This window comes from Labrus mixtus, chromosome 14 (assembly GCF_963584025.1).
Source record: "Labrus mixtus chromosome 14, fLabMix1.1, whole genome shotgun sequence".
Classification (NCBI taxonomy): Eukaryota; Metazoa; Chordata; class Actinopteri; order Labriformes; family Labridae; genus Labrus; species Labrus mixtus.
Window position 1 is genome coordinate 24933318 of NC_083625.1, and position 17912 is coordinate 24951229.

Consider the following 17912-nt stretch of genomic DNA (forward strand, 5'->3'; position numbering starts at 1 on the left):
CAGCTCCTGGCAGCATGTGTTCACAGCCTGACCTGAAACCAAAGTCCTGCAGTGGACAAAAGGTCTTCATCAGGCAGCTTCTCACTGTGGGTACATGGCATGAGCTGATTACATAGATCTTTCACCAACTCAAATGAAACTTTGTCATTTTACAATTCAATGTTCGCATGGTGCATAATGAGAGAGCGTTCACCAGGGAAATCTTTCCTCACTAATCAGTAAAGTATAGTTAAGTAAAAATGGTACTTAAGTACGGTAATCAAGAAGAACAAACGTATTATCTTGATAATAAGTCAGGACACAAGAAGTCTCCGCTCACATTCCTCTTTACAGAACACGACCTCGTCCAGCACCTGGAACAAAGTAAACACTTCTCACAGAGAAAAGAAAAAGTGAAGCTGAAAGAAAACAAAAAAACGGCAGCCTTTAGACTTTGACGAACCGAAGAGGAAATACCACAGTTTGATGAAGTGGCACCATTCCTTCAGGATATTAGCCGGTCGTCTCAGGAAAAAAAAGTCGGACGGGTCTTTTGAGGAAAATCATTTTGCTTCCTTTTAAAGTCAACACTCGGGACTGACATCAGAAATAACACACATTTTTTACCCTGTAACACATGCTGTCCCCCTGGGCAAAATACAGAAGAAGGGATAAGTTATACAAATATAATTTCCTCAAATACGGACAGATTAGGAGAGGAACTCTTCCAAGAAACTTTCATGAGTCTTCGAACAGAGAAGACTTCTTGTTCATGATGCAGTCAGCTGAAGTTAATACACACTGAAAACCCCGGGGTTAAAAGGTAGCCCGGGGGTGCAGTGGTTAGTGCGCGCGCCCCATGTATGGAGGCTATGGTCCTCCAAGCGGGCGGCCCAGGTTCGAATCCCACCTTTGGCTCCTTTCCCACATGTCATACACTACTCTTTCTCCCTGATTTCCAACTCTATCCACTGTCCTATCTCTCCATTAAAGGCACAAAAAGCTCAAAAATAAACCTTAAAAAGGTAGCCCGGCGTGAGTCAATATGACATGGACACATCACATTTGAACCCTGATCTGATACCAACACCAGTTTAGAGTATTCATGAGACACTCTAAGGGTGCACTCACACTAGGCCATGTTGTCCCGTACCGTGATGAAGCCTGATTGTCCCCGCTCCCCATTCCCCCGCTGGCTTGCACTCACACTGCTCCAGGACTAACCGGGCCTGAGCACGGTGACCTCCTGTGCATAATGTCACAATACAACACATGCATGTCTTTACGTGATCATGAAGGATGCTTAAAATGAACAAGTACGGACGATATGGATTGAAAGTGTGAGTGCGCCCTAAGGTTTCCAAAAAACACTCTGATCCAATGTGAGTCTTTAGCACCTGTCCTGGTGTAGGAAGGCTGATGAAGTCCCCTAATGTCGAGGTCAGACTACACAATATTTCTGTCTGTTGTGATGGTCACTATGTCACAGCACAGCTTGCAGGCTACTCAATGAATGGGGGCAAATTTCCACACGCATCAGGTAGCGTGCAGCGGGTGATGGTGGCGGCTGTACAATCGGACATGATGGAGCGTGTGTCAACATTTTATACTGTTGTGTTGGTCTGAATAAATGAATGAAACATTTATTGCCACTAGGGGAATTTGCCTTGCGCCAAGAGCATAAAAACACAATACAAGTGATAAAAGACTTTGAAAACATATACAGGACAGCACAGAAAAACAAAACCAACATAATAATTAAAGCATCACATGATTACACGAGGGATTCAGTAGCAAGTCAAATAAAGTGCAGAGTGCCAAGTTCATCCTGTATGATCAGAGCTTATTAAGCAGCTGAATGCTGCGTGGTACAAAGGATGTGACCCCTCTTTTAGTCCTCATCCTGGTCTCTCAGTACCTGCGCCCTGAAGTCAAGAGTTTATACTCAGACCAAAGGGGGTGCAGGGGGTCCACTGTAATCTTGTTGGTTCAGGGTGTACTAGTCTGTCAGGTAAGAAATGCTTTGCTTCCCAGTTATCTTGCTGCTCATCAGTATATAGGACACAACAAACCTTTTAGATTAAATAATAGGTTATTAGAAGTGCGTCTTATACTCCAAATTTAACGTTATTCCAGTCATATAATAGATTTGAAGGAAGTGCAGCCTCAACAGAGGAATGTCTTGCTCTTGTCTTTAGTTTTGTTTGGTATGCAGCTTGCTTTTTAATTTACAAAAGAAAAGGTCCTATTTCTCCGTCAACACCGTGGCAACGTGCAATAACACGATGAAATGATAACGCAGTATCGCTTAGAAAAATAAACACACTCCAGCATTACACAAATGCTCAGAGGCAGCGGATGCTCCTCAGACTGCGAGTGCGCTCAAAGACTGACAGGCTGCTCTGTCTTATGCACGGACCCTCATTTTACCTGCAACATGATTTACGACGCTTCATTTGCAGCGTACAATTAGGACCCGTAAATTTGCTTCAAAAAACACTGAGTGCTTGTATGTCTTCACTGTTTAGCGGCCTCAGGCAGCAGATCTCTGAACCCTCTGATGGGTGCAGCCCCCCCCCTCCCCTCATAGAGATACTGATAGCAAACAACACAGCACACCAGGACATCACGACCTCCTCCTGCCTGAATTATCAGGACGATCAGGTCACAACTGCTCCGGGGAAGAATCACACTTGAGGGATTGTGGGAATGTCCAGGATGGTTTGGCAGAGGCAGAAATGCATGCAGACTGATTTTATAACATTTTGTTTCTGCAATCATGGGAAACAACTTCGTATGGTGTTGGTTTTTATGATTTGAGTTTTCTAATAGTAGATGTCTCTTCATAATTGTTCACAAGGGACCAGTTAACGTGGTAAAAAAAACAAAACAAAAAACACATTCTCTTCTTTTTCCCAGACTCCAAGTACACCATGAAGACTATAAGAGAGATAAATGAAAGAAGAGGACAAAGACAAAAAGGATCAATTTAATCCGTTAACGATAGCAGACTTTAGCTTCATCTTAAAACCCAGACTCTCCGGCTGAGGCCCAAGATGGAGCGGCTGGGTTTTGACTCGCCAGTTTGGCTAGCTGACAGCGTTGGACCGAGTTCAGGAGAGAGAAAAAAAAAATGAAACACACATGAAGAACAATAGACAATTAGAGATCCCTGAAATGTTTGAGCTTTTCTGTCCGATGTAGTTAAACACCTGCTGGATTCAGTCGTGTGGCAGATGCTTACACTTTCAATCTGTGCATCTTTGTGTGGTGAGTGAAGGATTACCGGCGTGTGACCCTCTCTTCTGATCACACAAAGCTAAACAAATCACTCAGTTCTGGGTGTTCTGGCGCACAAGGGCTAACAGTCCTCCGCTAATAAGTCATGTAACAGATGGGAAGTCATGGAGAGGTTTTAAAACTAAAGTGAAGGCAAATGAGGAAGGTTCAAAGCTACGCAGCCAAAAGATTTGACTGTTAAAGAACACCTTATCTGTCTTATGACGAGAAGTGTAATGAACAACATGTACGCTGCATTGTGAAGATATTTCTGAAAGAATGACTTTGTATTTATTGGCATCATGATTCAAATTGAGCTGTCTTCACATATGCACTCCTGAAAATATCTAGAAAAGGAGGACTGCTCCAAATACTCTCCTGACCTGGTTGTTCACATATGCTCCTCACAGCGGGAGACTATTTTTTTTTTTCTCACTCAGTTACTTTTGTTGTAGTTGAATTCCCTCTTGTGTGTGATGTAATTTGAAGATTGCAAACTATCCTTCATTTTATCCACTTAAACACTGCTTATATAATAATTGAACTGTGACAGCAGGTGAAATACTGCAGCCTGGTGTACTAACATCATCCTGTCAGGGGTGTACACACTCTGACCAGTGAAACAATCCAAATGTAATATAAGAGTTTGTTCTGGCAGGTGGAGCTCTTTTCTTTGTCCTTTCCAAGCTGTAATACCTCCTGCTAACTGCATGTTTCCTCTTACAGTTATTTTAAAGAAACATCTGCTGCAGCTGTTACTGGAAATGTAAAAACACTTTCTGTAAAGCACACGACTCTCCTCAGGGACGACTGATCAGGCACGTTCAACAAAGTCCATTTAGAAGACTGTATGCACATGCAGGATACAGGATGCATTTTTGTAACTCAGCTATAAAACCTTGAAGAAATGTTAGTGGTAAAAAATGAATTGAATTATGTATAAGAACATTTTGCATAGTGTAATTACAGCTAAGATCATCTCTCAGTTACAGTGCTGCCTGAAGAGAGTTGATCACCTGAGCCACACACTGCTGCAGAGGAATGTGAGGGGGGGGGGGGGGGGGGGGTGTCATCAGTCCAGGCCTGTCTAACCTCCACTCTCACTCCAGAAGGGGGGGGAGATGGGCCTTCCCCCCGTAATCCCACCACAACAGGGAGCGACAGGGACAGCTCAGGCAGCTCAGCCTCTTTCAGGAGCACAAACTCCCTGCAGGGACGGACTCCAATAAAATGTCTTTGTTCCCCGCGGAGCGCTACATCTCAACTCCTCATCAATGCCGAGGTTTGAGGTTTCAAGAGAAACCAAACACCCCGTGGACGTGCTCTTTGTTAGAGGAGTGAAGAGAGAGCGTGTAGATTTATCACCACGCTGAGTTTATTTAGAGCACAGAGGCACTCTTTGGAGACCTCATGTCATTATTATCTGTTATTGCACTAACAGATAAGTTTAATCTATTTAGAGTTCGATCAGCTTTGGGTTTGAAGACGGCCTGATGAAATGTTTTTTTTGTTCAAGAAAATATTTGAAAATTGGGATCAAAGTTAGCATGTTCACAAAGCCCAAGTGATGCCATCAAAAAGCTTCTTTACTCCAAACTTCAGTCCCAAAAAACACCTTTTCAGTTTGTTGTGGTGAAGGAAAGTGATGCTTTGAAGGAGGTGATTGCTCTTCTAAATATCTCACGAAGTAGGTGTGGAGGACATCAACCTATCACATGGAAAAGATAAGACTGCTCCTCTTATAATCTCAGACGTTGTGATGTTTTCGAATCAATTTGAGATGTAGAGTGGTGTGCAGGATTTTTTCATCATCATCATCATCATCAACCTTTATTTAAGTTCTCGTAGAGATCATTGAGGGTGACCCTCATTTACAATGATGCCCAGAAAACAAAATGAGATCAAGCTACTACAGGATTATTGTTTATATAAAAACTTTAAACTTGTACATTGAGAGCTCAGTTCACCGAAGAAAAGATCCTTGTGTGTGTGAGCATACATGGCCAATAAAATAGATGTTGATGTTGATAAACTCACATTGACTGCTACATTTTCTTCAGTATTTTGTCTTCATTAATATCATAAAATATAATTTAGGTCTTTTAATTGTTTTTATTCTATTAATTAAACACTTTTTGTGGGGCACATTTTTATAGATCAATCTATAGACTTATTTTCTTATATATTAAAAATGTTTGTTTGAAATAAATGAAATAAAATGATAAAATCTCCCCAACACAGGTCAAATGGCACAAAGCTCTCTGATTTAAAAAGCTTCTTTTCTTTGGTACAAAATCTGACCTCCGAACATTTGTCGTGAAAACAAATAAATTAAACAGCTAACAATAGTGAATTTTCCTTTATCGATTTAATTAAAAAAAAAAACACTTAAATGATGACTAATTTTTTTAAATTAATTCAAATTGATTATCAATAGTAATAATAATGAACTAAGTGTGTAATCGTAATGAAGCTGTGTGGATGAAAATGATATTGCTTTAAGTGTAAAGTCTATGAGAAGCCTTTTAATGTTCTGTTCATCTAGCATGGAGGTCACACACACACACACACACACACACACACACACACACACACACACACACACACACACACACACTCACACACACACACACACACACACACACACGCTCTCTCACACACACACACACACACAGAAAATAAAGTCAAACATGTCGTGCAGACAGAATATGATCACAGCTGTAAAACACGTCTGTGCTGTAATCGTGACTCTCAAATCGTCGGCTCGTATTTCGTCTTCATGTTCGCTTCTCTGCTATTAAAAAAAAAAGAAAGAAATCGTATCATTCCTCACGTGCAGGAATGTGTTCAAACACACACTTAAACGGTAATGTGTCATTACACAAAAGAAACGTGACTAAAGATCGTTTTAATGTGTTTGTTTTGTTTGTTTCCGTTGCCATGGAGACAGGCGACGAGCGTTTACAGGTGAAGGTATATATGTGCTCGTGAGCTGCACATGACCTCTGTACATGGGGCGTGCACACTAACCACTAGGCTACAGGCGCTCCCCCTGCATGTAAAATCTAAAGCCTTTATAACGGTCTGTCTGTCTGTCTGCAGATAAGTTAGAGTACAGTTTTGTTTGTTTCTGTTGCCATGGAGACAGATGATGACGGATGATGTTTACAGGTGAACACAGGAAGTTTTGTTCTTATCAGCCACAAAAACAAACCTTTGAATAAAGACGTCTGTATTTGTCAGCACTTTGAAAACGTGGGAGGAATCTGATTTACAAACATGAATTCTAATATTTGCCTCCGTGCTGCGTGCTGTGCCTCTGCGTGTCAAACCATCACTCCCAATCAGCTGTGGAGGAAACTTTTTGCAACAATACCCCCATTTCTTTGATTTCTATGGAAAATTGTTTTTTGACATCGACGGCTCTGTTCGCCCTGTTTTGACAGCACGGACGGAACGCGGGGAAAAATGGCCGCACACACTGCCAGCTCCCATTTGTTAATGATTCTTCAGATGATTCTGTTTACGTCTGTCGGATAGCTCAGCATGTGAGCGAGCCGAGGCCACCAACAGAACAATGGAGAGAGTAAATATTTGATCCGTCTTTCTTCTCTGCTGAGTCTAGCTGTCATTACGAATCCAGGGTGAGATGCAAAAGATTGCATGACCGGAGAGGGTAATGAGTCATAAACAGCTCGTGTGAGAGATGAAATATGGTTTTAATAGAAGCATAAATGTTTATGACAGGATGAAAAAACATCAAAGTCATGATTGAGACTTTGTGTATAGCTGCGGCTGCTATCAGAGACGGCTAATATTGTTTATCCGAGTTGACGACCAACTTTTCACTGTTGCATTTTTTGGAGCAAACAAACACATCTTTCTGAAGGCTCGTCCGTCAGCGAGGAGTGTCTCAACTTCCACGTCGGGTTTTTTAAGGCCGTTTTCTGTTGAAAGAAGAAAAACCAAGATGGCGGCAGGCGCCAAACCCCATCAACCTGAGAGAAACATTTGAACTGAAAGCAGCAATCAGCAGCAACAGTTTCAGACAAATCACATGAACCAGAGGTCAAAAACACAAAGACTCTTTGTGCAAGTCCGCGGTTAAATCCAAATCTTCCAATCTTGTGATTTTAAGGTTTTAAATAAAACTCATTACTCATAATAAGTAGGAATTAATTTTGGGATATTCTTATGAAATAGTTTCATCACAATTAAACCCTTTATAAGCTCCAGCGTTTAGAAATGTTGACATCTGCATATTCAAATAAGAAATGCTCACAAGAGAAGAGAAGTGTGAGGCTGCAGGAAGCTCCAAAATGTGCTCATTGCTTTGGGTGGCTGTAGCTCGGGACTTGGGTCGGGAACTGGTTTAGGTCCCGGTACAGACCAAGGTATGGAAGTTGGTCTGGTGGCTGGAGAGGTGCCAGGTCACTTCAAAAGTACTGCTGTAAGGCTCTGAAAGTAAGGCTTTGAAACCCCAACAGCTCTGGGGCGCTCCCTGTGAAGCCCTTCACTCTCACATCTCTCCACTGATGCACGTCCACAGCTCCTGTTGTAAACTTGTTTTGTCCTTGGTAAAAGTATTTTTTATTATAAAATGGAAAAACATTTTCCAAAATGTAAATTTGTCTCAAGTTTTATAAAAATGTTTCACTGAGATCCAAAGTAAAGACTACTACATTTCGTGGTCACTCCAAATAATTGCACGCTTGGGTCGGTGTTAGATTTGCGCTTGATCTACTATGAAAAACTTGCGTGAATGATAACAGGTGCAAACCATGTTGAGGCGGTAGTATTTAAAATAGGCTTTTGCATGTTTTACTGGTTTACGTCATGGAGAGTTTGAACGGAAAGGACTGCAGTGGCTGTGAGCGTTCAGTTTCATTTGGCTACAAATTGAAAAGTTATTTGCATTTTCTCCTTCGAGTATTTTGCACACTCGGATAGAAACGCTCCATATTGCATATTCAATAAGGCAAACGTACAATGTGTGTTGTCTAACGTGCACATTTGAAGACCCAATCCTCAGTGCTTGCTGTTAGTAGATCAGTTTGCACATTGGTTTGCGGGTGATATCAAGGTAATACACATTACAACACACACAAACCTTTAGTAAATCACGTTTATTTTGTACTTCCCAGCGACCGTAAGAGAGAGAGAGAGTGGGGTGTGACATGCTGTAAAAGAGTCACAATTTGGATTCGATCCCACTTTGAGGACTGTAGCCTTCTTACATGGAGCGCCCAAACTAACCACGTGCCACCGTGAGCGCTGCAGTGAGGAGCTGAGCTGCAGTCCGCCATCACAACAACGATCTGCTCGCTCTGATCCACAGAGCCAATCAGATCGATGGATGAAGACAGAGAAGGCCGAGCAGTGGTACAGAGGAATGTCTGAATGATGTTTAGATTATTTCACAACACATTTGAAAAGCAAAACAGAGCTGATGAACAAACCAAGAGGTCTCTACTGTATCCTTGAATGACACCCTCTCCCCAAAACATACATACACACACACTCACACCACATCCAGATGTAGCTCAAGCATCCTCTTTGCATATGCAGCATCGCACTTCTGGCATCCACCAGTGTCTCATGTTCCCAGAAGTGAGGAGATGCTGCGATGAGCATGTGGGGAACCCAAAAAACCACACAGCAGCTCAGATTACTGTCACTAATAACAGCGCAATTTGTAACTTGTTTAAATATTAAAGGGTGAAAGTAGCACAGAAGACACAGCTTGTATTATAAATGCTCATGGTTGTTCTTCTTAATATATGGTACGTGCATGCAGACAGATCATGTCGACTTTTGAACGATCACATTACAGATCGTAATCTAGAGCTCACAGTGGCGCCGAGTTAAAATGTAAAAACTCTACATATGATAATGACTTGCATTTTGTGTTTTTTAATACAACATTTCTACTGTTAATCAAACAGCCAGGTAATCCCTCAGGCTGCACCAGGTTCACACGGACAAACTTCACCGACCACATTACTCGTGCATTTCCATATGTTTCACAGGCCAGCTGCAGGTAGGAGAAATGCTCAGCTGTTTTGTTGTTTTGTTGACCAGCTATACTGAATGAGAGTTTCATGACTATTATTTGTCTATTTTAAGAAGTTAAAATGTAGTTTTTCAAAGAAGTAATATCACTCCCATCACTGTGCTTAACTCAGCTTCAGACTAGCTAACGATTCTTGTGGCATGTCGTATGACTCAAAATAAGTCAGTAAAGTAACTGTCATGTTCTCTGTGTTGTTATCCAATGTGTGGTCCTGGATCAATATGCAGGCCAGCTAGGGAATTGGGGGGGGGGGGGGGGCGGCATGAGACAACTGGGCCTAGTGTGAGTGTGCCCTCAAATTCATCTATAGTTATAGCAGATGGACCTCAACATATACATGTACCCATTAATTAGAAAAACAAATGAGGCAAAAACAAGCCTTCAAAAAACCAGCAACAGAATAAGATGCATGTTTGTGTAATGTAGACCTGAAAGCAGACACGATGGCAACATTAAAAGTGCAATTAGGCCGTTCTGAGTACATGTGGAGGGCTGTCTGGCTGGCTGGTTGAGGCAGAGTGGAGGAGACTTTTGGCACTGATTTGATTCCGTAGACAGACAGAGAACGTGATGAAGTGTTTGCTGGTTGAGCACAGACACGTGGAGCTGACACTGGTGAAAATCTGGACACGAGGAAAAGACATGTAAAGAATCACAGGAAGAAGGACTAAAACTCAGACAATTAATAACTCAGAGTGATATGAGTTCAGAGTTCAGAGCAGCTGTTATAGCTACCACTTCAGTAGACTGAATAATCTGGTGATGAGAAGAGGTTTTGTACTGAGGCAGAGGAGGAGGTGAAATGCAGGTGTGCAACGTCGCCAGGTGTTTGAATGAAGCAGCCACACCCATAAAGTATCTTAACATTAACAAAACATATTTTCTCCCCAAGTGATGAAGAATGTGTTAACAAGTCGGCAAGATGGGCACCTAATTCTTTCCAGAGTCTCCGAGTTGTTTTTTTTTTTGTGTGTTGTTTCCGACACCACATGAATGCAGGGACAGACACAAACATATACACACAGAGAGACAGACAGACAGGGGGTGAGACACATGGAACAAGGACTATACAGGGAGAACAGCAACACAGCCTGAGCCGGGACAATAATGAGTTGATCATTCATTGATGGTAAGCATCAGAAAACATGAAACATCATGCATTAATTCATGCTTTAAATCCTCATGTGCCTGCATTTGTAACATTTTATGTAAGTGCATTATATGAACCCTCGATGTTAAAAAGTCCTAATCGTCATTATTACTAGTTATGAAAACTGTACTATAGTAAATGTATTATCAGTGGTTTAGTAACATGGTGTAAAAACAGACTTCCTTTCAGTACTTCATTATGATGACTCTTGTCATCAAACTTTGAAGTCCTTCTCCATTACAAACTAAGTGACCACCTAGTTTTTTTTTAGTTTCTGTGCTTATTGTTGGGTCAAGAGACTTCAACTAGCTCAGATATTATTTAAAATACTATTTAATAAACATTCAAAAAGTACTTGTTGTGAGGTTGTTAACCTCTGCCATTCTTGCAAAGTTTGCGTTCTAATCTTCAGTAGAGAAAAATTATGTTGTATGGGAAGTAATTTACATTTAAAAAAGTAATGTTCCTGGCTGTTGGCAGGCAGAGAGCAGCCTCTGGGATTAGAGCCTCTGTCAGCGAGAGAAAGGGCAGAGGGGCGCACAGGAAATGATCACGGCCCCATGGAGGCGAGTCAGTCCAGAGCCGCCGGTCCAGCTGCTGCAAAACCAGGACTGAGGGGAACAAGGAAAATGCAAAGTCAGTAGAGCATTCGTGGAGGCCGAACACAAAGAGGAACTAGAGAAACATTCAGAGAGGCTAACACACAGAGAGGAAAGACGTTTAGAAGATAAAACACCAAAGAAACACAAGGCCTCATGGCCTGGATACTTCTTCTAAACTTTTACTCCTAACAACTAAATAGCTGTACTTTATAGTCCTTGGACATGGAGGGGTATACACTAGAGTAGACACTCAGGTTACCCAACTATATGTTCAAAAACACTGTCTAAGTGAATATGTCCCCTTTAAGTGAAAGTGATTTTTGTGACCGAAAGGGAAAACTTGCAGAAACATTGATTAATGTTGTAACAATGTAACAACATTGTTGAAGATTTCAGAGCAGATTGAGAGCAAAATGTCACATGTCCAACTGATTTGCTCAATGGAGCAAAATGAATGTTCAGTAATTATTATTATTTTATTTTTGGGAGGGGGGGGGGGGGATTGTTTGAATAAAGTTGAAACGGTCCCCCAAATAGCTTATAATGTACAGTGTCTTTGAGTTCCTCATATGCACTGCACGCCTGAAAACATCCAGACAGTTTCAGGATGAGCTGCATGCATGAACACAAATGCCCAAACTTTCCACCTCAAGTTTACTCACATTTTTCTCAGGAAAATTCCACCCTACCAAATAGACCCAGTGATGATTGTTATATCATGCAACTAGTGTGAAACCAGTGAGAGCTTTGTACATGTAATGAAGCTGCTTCAAACTCTTATCTGCTCACCTCTAGTTCTTATCCACTCTCTCAAAAACTGTCTGTCAGTTTGACAAAAACTGTCATGATAGCATTTGTAAACTACACTTTGCACTATCCAAGTCCACTTCCACTTCACATGGATATTTGACTTGGCGCCTGGCAGGAAGACTTCTGGGTAATGTCAGAGTGAAAAATGCATCTGTTTGCATTCACACATGCAGCTCAACTTGAAAAATGTCAGGAAATGTTCAGGAGTTTATTTCTCACTATCTGTACTTCTACTTGACTAAAAAAGGTTGTGCGCACGTTCTCCACCTCTGCACATGAAGCTCGGAGGACTGTGATTTGTTAGGTAACCTTGTGTCTTGGCTGCACGGGGCCATGCAGGGGCGATCCGTGCATAGGTGCTCGTAAATCATGCTTGCTGCTCAGAAACATTGCTCAGGCATGTGAAGAAGGAGGAAGTACGCTGGTTTGATTCCCCGGAACGTCCCTCCGTGTAGAACCAAGGTGTTTTCTGACTCATTGAGCTTTTACGAGCAGCAGCAGCAGCAGCTCTGGAGGTGGTAATTGATTCTGGCAGGAGAGCTACGCCTCACAGTTAGACCAACATCGAATTGTAAACAAGTGGAGCCAGGCTAATGTGGAATTTCTTTATTAGCTACAGGATGAGTGCCACGGCAGTGAGAGGAAACCAAGAGATGTCTATTCGGTCTTTTGTTTGGCATGTTTATGCCTCGCTCAGTGAAGAGCAGGCAGACCCGAAAAACTGCTGCAAGAGTGCTCACTATCATCGATCAAGACTAGATCAGAAGACAAACAAACAAAGCTGGAGTTTGAGACTCAAAGCGAAGGCATGAAATAGTCCCCCCCACCCACCCACCCACTCAGGCCAGCAGTGATTAAAGCAAGAATCCAGACGGGGTCTTTCATGTGGAGACCATCTCATGGGCCCCTCTCTGCTTCAAGGCCAAAACATCTTCTTCCTCCTGCTGGCGGAGATGCAGACAGATAATTCCTTCCTCCATGCCCTCCAACTAGCCGGGGCTAAAAGTGTCATTGCAGATAATTAGTTTCTCTTGTCCCGGCACAGACACAGCCACATACCTCAGTAACCCATGGGCTCGTTTGGCAGAGAGAAAGACCAATCTGAGAGCAATCGAGGTCTTGGCGTGTTACACAATCACGGCCCGGCGAAGAGTTGTGACCTTCTCATTCTCGGAAATGATTTACCTCCAGCAGAAATCACTGACTCGCTGTTAAAGAAAAATGATTCCCTAAGCCAAGTTCTTTAAAAGTACAAATGTTTGAATTAAAATCTACAAATTGTAACAAAATGAATTCTGACAGAGGAACCGCTGAGAGAGAGAAAGGAGGATTCAGAGGATGTGAAAACATTACAGACGAAGGATGACATAGTGGAGCAAGATCTTTTTTTGCCTTTCTTCAGCAGCACAAACGATCTCCGGTCCTCCATTTGTCCGCCTGTTAATCAGCCTCTATTATACCTATCATACTGTGAGCTGACCTTCACCTCAACAGAAACCAGCCGATTGAAAGTTTGTGCACATGTGTGTGTCTGAAAGAACTCAGAGTCCACATTAAAAATAGAAACTTTTAACCATTTCCATTCTTTCAAACACCTTTCATGCCAACACTCACGCAAAAAAGGCAGCCAAGAAAATATTGAATGTAATGTAAAAAGTCACCCTGAAAGAACAAAGGCGTGTTCGTCATTTCTACAACGATGAATGTTTCAGAGATCCTTTACTCCATCCTCATCAAAGCCTCCTCAAGTAGTCCAGCCAAAATAGAGCCGGACACACAGCTGCAGCTCATTCAGGGGCTGGGCTGATTGTATCTGTGCTAAACATGATCTAATTTAGAGCTAATATGGCCCTTGTGTGGTCAGAGTGCAGCGCGACTTCAGACTATCAAGCTGATAAGAAACAGTGACCTAAGTTGAAAAAAAAAAAGAAAAACATACTGAAGGTCCTTAAAGTCCCCTAAAGGCGAGATGGCATGATTCTGCCTTTGTGATCTTTATGATCTTCATGTAGGCCTGGCAAACCTTGTTGTTTGCACCCATTCCTCCAGACTGGTCTGTCTGCTTGTTTGTTTGGTTTAGTCTAGTTTGGGTAGTCAATACACTGCAAAAAGTCTCAGCACGGGTATTTGTCTAATCTTAGTCCACAATATATCATCATACTTAAAATACTATTCGTTCTGTCATTATGTGCAACATCAAACCCCTTCATCACCACAAGAGTCTCATTTTCCCTTTAAGATGCTTGTCCCTGTCCTCCTCCCTACATCTTATCTGATCTCACCCCCCTCCCATTTTTCAAGCGGCACAGTCTGAGTAGATGGCTGTTCACCATGAGTCTGGTTTTGCCCAATATTTCTGCCTCTTAAAAGAAGTTTTTTTCTTGCAACTGTAACTTGGCTAAATGTTGCTAAGTGCTGTGCTCCTGATGGATTAACATAACAATGTGTAAGGTCTTTTACCGGCTTTTTGTAAAGGTGTCTCGGTGTTATGAATTGGCGCTTTACAAATAAAGATTGGTCGATGTTTCTAAGAGTGTTTCATCCATGCTGGTTAATGGTCAGTCATTAAAACATTTTTGGCTTACTACTCTCTTTGTGTTTCACAGCCCCTTCTGACATCACTCTAACAATGAGTGTCGGAGAAGGAGGGATTTTTACATTGAGACTACATATTGTTATTTAGCCATTTATATTCACCAGATGTGTTTATTTTGGAGAAGATAAGAGTTCTGTAGGTATCCCAGTTATCAATCAAAATCTTGTGAACTACACACTGGAGGAATGCTAACCTACAAACAAGCTAGCTAAGCTCAGCTAGCAGCCCATTGGTACATCCTGTGTTCTGGGAAACAGAAAGAGCATCTGAGAAACGTTTCTTTTTGGGGCTTGTTTGACAGAGAAAGCTGAAGATTGAAAAAAAAAATGCAGCAAAGACAGAGTTATGATTGAGGGATCAAACAGAGCAGCTTTGGTGTTAGCTTCATCAGGTGAGCGACAGGGCACTCAGACACACTCAATTTCAACGTGAAGCTTGCTTATAAAGTGTTTTTGCAAATTTTATTGAACAAGTTTGTTGGTTTTGCAGAGGAAGAGACCTCTGCAGATAAAATGGTTTCTGTAAAAACACTGAAGAGGCCATTAAGACCAGTTTTGTGAAATATATGACCTGCCATGCTCCTGCGTTTCTGTCAGTACAAGCAGGCATTTCAAATCCTGCATCGATAGTTGGCCGTGAAGGGACCTGATGCAAATATAGATGGCCTCCCTGTCAGCACCAAGCTCAAATTGGCCAGAGACAGATGATAGGTTGGACGCCCACAGCCTGGGGTCCACCTGTCGAAGCCAGTGACTGTTGAGCAGCAGTAATTGTTCCACGCTGGCATGAAAGCCCACAGGAAATCCCTGCAACAAAACGCCCGTCAGGCAGGAATGTTGGCACCGCGCTGGTACTCGATTCTCTCAGCCCAGCCCGGGGCAGCACCAGCCCAGCTCGCGGGCCATGTGACACAGTGAGGAATGCTGGAGGCTGACTTTGGGTCAGAGGGTGGAGGTGTGGGGTTGGTTTTGGAGGACAGTGTAAGGTAACTGGAGGATTTGAGGGGGGGGGGGGGTTAGGGCCAGCAGCCGGGGCTGTAGTGCTAATCCCCAGTTGGCAGGCTGAGGAGAAGTGTGAGGGCCTCTGTGCTGAAGAGGCCGTCCATCACTGTGAAGTGCCCTGTGTCCACTCTGTCAAAGGGAGGGGGGGGCGGGGGGGGACTCTGCCTTGACTCTGAGTAGAGCTACATGTCAAGCAGTCCACTGACAGAGAAGTTAGGTGAAATCTCACTTCAGTTCAGGCTGGTGAAACTGAGGGAAAGGAGACAAATCCCTTTGAAAGAGAATTAGCAGAGCATTTTGAGCGATGTGAAAAGTGTATGGCTGAAATCACTTTGAGAGGGTTTCAGCCTTCAGTCATATTTTAAGATTGATTTTTGGACTCTTTATTCCTTATTGAGAGACAAGGACAATAAGTAGCGCTAAACTGGCACCCCAAGCTTTGTTTGTTTGTAGAAACGGTTTGGAACAAATTTCTTTTCAAGGTTGGATACACCTTTGGGCTTGGTAGAGCCAAGATTGCATGGGCGGTTCTAGGCAGGGGCCAGTGCCCCTGTAACACCAAGCTTGGTCCCCCCTGTGGCCACCCCTCCAAAAGGAGTGAACATGCACAGTATTTGACTCAACAACCGGACTCACAATCTAGTATTAAATACTGTTACTGAAACAAATATAAATCATGGTATTTTATGTTGTGTTATTTAATGATGTGCGCTATTTTTGGCTTAATATATATATCTTTTGGACTCAAGATTTTGAGGTCAAACATCAAACGTCATGGAAGTTGCGACATCAAAAGTTTTGAGCCAAAACTGAAGAATTCAAATCATTATTATCACACAAAGATATCACACAACAGGATGAATTGTTTTACCCTTTTAACCAAAGGGTAAAAGGTTAACATCATGTGCATTGACTAGCTTGATGAAAGTTACAGTGATCTCTTAATTGCTTCTCTTAACTTGTGCTGTTTGATCTTTGTGTTGCTAGTCCATGCATTTGTCACTTTGAGGTTTGATTATTGCATTTGTCTTTCATCAGGCTGTCATATTAAATCTCTAAAGACTCTTCGGCTGGTCAAAAAGCAGCAGAGCATATCTCTCCTGTATTGGCTTCTCTGCACATAGAGTCTACAACCATTTGAAAATCACTCTCACCTACAAAGCTCTTAATGGTCAGGAACCTTCATATCATAAAAAGCTCATAGTGCCATATTACCCTTCGGGAACATTACGCTCCCAGAATGCAGGCCTGCTCGTGGTACCTACAGTCTCTAAATGTACTATTGGAGGTAGAGCCTTCAGTTATCAGTCTTGCTCGTGGTACCTACGATCTCTAAATGTACTATGGGAGGTAGAGCCTTCAGTTATCGGGCCTGCTCGTGGTACCTACGGTCTCTAAATGTACTATGGGAGGTAGAGCCTTCAGTTATCGGGCCTGCTCGTGGTACCTACGGTCTCTAAATGTACTATGGGAGGTAGAGCCTTCAGTTATCAGGTCTGCTCGTGGTACATACGGTCTCTAAATGTACTATGGGAGGTAGAGCCTTCAGTTATCAGGTCTGCTCGTGGTACCTACAGTCTCTAAATGTACTATGGGAGGTAGAGCCTTCAGTTATCAGTCCTGCTCGTGGTACCTACAGTCTCTAAATGTACTATGGGAGGTAGAGCCTTCAGTTATCAGTCCTGCTCGTGGTACCTACAGTCTCTAAATGTACTATGGGAGGTAGAGCCTTCAGTTATCAGGCCTGCTCCTGGTACCTACAGTCTCTAAATGTACTATGGGAGGTAGAGCCTTCAGTTATCAGTCCTGCTTGTGGTACCTACAGTCTCTAAATGTACTATGGGAGGTAGAGCCTTTAGTTATTGTATGATTTCATGTCAAATTATTGCATGATACTACCTTTATATCATCATGTCCCATTAATGAATGTTTCCAACTATACATCTTTCAGGGATTTCTTTGATCTCCTTTGTCTTGTAGGTATTTATGGATCGTTGTTGTAGACGTCCTGCTGCTGTGGACCTCCTTGACTCCAACATCTACAATACATACTGCAGTTCTTACTTATTATTCAAATAACTATTGTTAATATAAGACGGAAAATTACATTCCTAGAATGCAGTCCTGTTAATGTTAACTCAAGTTTTTAAGAGTAGTATGGGAGGCAGACACACACTCTGAAGGGTAAGAGGGGAAAGAGAGAGACAGATGTTCTCTGGTCTTCTATGTAAATGACAATGGCACGACCTCCCTCTCTAATGCTTTTGATTCTGTTTAGGTATAATGTATTCCTTCATCAATATCCAAATTACATTTCAGAAGTACATGTAGCTGATACTGTTTGATGTAAAAGATGAAATACATGAATGTCTCGAAAGTGCCTGTCATGAAATAAAAAACTGTCATCAGAGATTTATTTTGC